Raw genomic sequence first — 2,685 nt, forward strand, 5'->3', positions numbered from 1 at the left:
CTTTAGCCTACTTCCTCTGCTCCCTATTCCACACATAACTCTCATAAGCCTATTTCTCATGTTCCCTACTCTACTTCTCCAAACAATCTACACACCAGCTCACTTGTTTCTGCATCCAGAGAAGGTGCTCCACTAAGGAAGTATGGTAGAATTACTCAACAGCCAGTTTATCTGAAGGACTATATATGCAATAGCATTATGTTTGTTGATTTGGACAAGGCATATTTTTCTTAACCAAGTAATCTTAGTGCTTACTCATTTTCATCTCTAACCATCAATAATCAACACCTCATCCAGTCCTTATCTACAATAAGTGAGCCTAGTAGTTATACACAAGCTTCTCAACAACCAGGTTGGAGGCAAGCCATGGAGTCAGAAATTCAAGCTCTACAGGACAACCACACTTGGGAAGTGGTTGAGCTGCTTAAAGGGAAGAAAGCATACCTTGCAAATGGGTTTATAAGGTGAAGCATTTATCTCATAGCACTATTGAGAGATTAAAAGCAAGACTTGTAGTAAGGGGGGATATCCAAAGAGAAGGAATAGACTACAGTGAAACATTTTTACTAGTGGTAAAAATGACAACTATAAGATATCTGCTTACTATTGCATCTAAAAGGGGTTGGAATGTGTCTCAATTAGATGTAAATAATGCATTTTTACATAGTAACCTACAAGAGGAAGTGTACATGAAATTCCCAGCAGGTCTGACACTACCTAGTCCTACACATGTTTGCCTTTTAAAAAAGTCTTTATATGGTTTAAAGCAAGCTTCCCGACAGTGGTATGCCCGGCTTGCAGGGGCATTATGTTTCAAAGGTTATTCATCATCATTAAATGATTATTCTCTATTTTTCAAGCAAAATGAGGACTCATTTCTATTCTAGCTATCTATGTAGATGATCTACTATTGACTGGTGGTGATTTACAAGAAATTCAAAGCATCACAGACTTTCTCAACACTGAATTCAAGGTTAAGAACCTAGGAGACATACACTACTTTCCTTGGACTGGAAATTTTGCGAGAAAGTAATGGTTTCATTGTCAATCAACGAAAGTTTAACTTGGATATGCTCAAAGAATTTAATGTATCTCACTTGCCTCGTGCAACTTCTCCTCTAGATCCTTGTTCTAAACTTCAAGCAGAAGATGGACCTCTCATGGATAATTCTACTCTATATAGACACTTAGTTGGGAAGCTGAATTACCTCACCAACACTCGACCAGATCTCTCATTTGTTGTCCTCACTTTGAGTCAGTACATGCAACGCCCTTGCTTGTCACATTTCTTTGCTTCATTAAGGGTTTTGAAGTACTTAAGTGCTGATCCTGACCAAGGAATTTTGTTGTCTTCTAAACCAGATTTTTCCTAACTTGCCTTTTGTGACGCCGACTGGGCTTCTTGCAAAGATACTCGTAGATCAGTGAGTGGTTTCTTCATTACTTTGGGAGGCTCTCCGATTTCTTGGAAATCAAAAAAATAAGTCTCCCTCTCTCTTTCTTCTGCCGAAGCAGAGTACCGTTCCATGAGGCGTGTGACTGCAGAGCTAACCTGGCTTGTACGCCTTTTTGACGACCTTTCCACCCCCATCACTCTTCCAATCCCTCTTCACTCAAATAGCAAAGCAGCCATCCATATTGCATGCAACCCTGTTTTTCATGAACGCACAAAGCATGTCGAACTCGACTGTCACTTTGTGCGTCAACAGTTTCTTTCTGGGCTAATTACTCTTTTATTCGTACCATCCAAAGATCAGTTGGCCGATCTGTTTACCAAACCTCTTTCTGGGGTTTCTCATAGAGGAATTCTAAATAAGTTGGGGGTCACAACACTCCCCTCCAACTTGAGGGGGGATGTTAGAATATCGAAACCCCAGCTTAATTTGGTCATCAATGGAGATATGGGGTGTGATCAGAAGAGAGGAGAAAGGGAAGATGAAGACCAATCAGACTAGGTTTATCTTCGATATAACTTATGATGAATGTGTCGGCTATTTTATTAGTTGAAGCTGACTAATTACAATGAATCACAGCCACACATCAAGCTCATGATGAATTAAATCTGCATCGTTGGTTTATCTTAATGCTAGAAGCTTCTTTCCTCATGTGAATAGCACGTGAGAGAATATTAGTGGTTAGGATAAAAAATTTCTTTTATAGTTAGACATATTAGAGTAGGACAAGTGTAATTAGTATTTTCTTTTTCTCTATTCTTTTATTCAAAACTCAAGTGTATATATACATGTACAAAAAGTTAAATGATATAGGGAGAAAATTTTTCAATTCTGCAGTCTGTCATCTTCAATTTCTTTCACTGTAATATATTATTAGAAAGATATTGAATATATAGAAAACAAGTATTTCCTCATATCTAAAAAAAAATAGTGAGAAATGCGAACGAATAATTAATTAAGGCGAATGTACTAGAATGAAAAATTATGACGGGGAGAAATTAACATAGAATCTTTTGATAAAATGGACCTGCATAAATCTAGAACAACCAAGGAAAAATAAAAAAGAAAGTAAGACGATGATTTAAGAAAGAGGTTATATAAGGTTACAAGATGAAATATGATTAGCTACTAAAACTTACATGGCATTATTTAAGTAGGCTCAGATAATGTCCCCAACCTCTCCAAATAATGAATAAATTATCATTAGAGGCAAAATATTTAGGAAAATGAC

This window comes from Nicotiana tomentosiformis, chromosome 7 (genome assembly GCF_000390325.3).
Source record: "Nicotiana tomentosiformis chromosome 7, ASM39032v3, whole genome shotgun sequence".
In the NCBI taxonomy this organism is placed as follows: domain Eukaryota; kingdom Viridiplantae; phylum Streptophyta; class Magnoliopsida; order Solanales; family Solanaceae; genus Nicotiana; species Nicotiana tomentosiformis.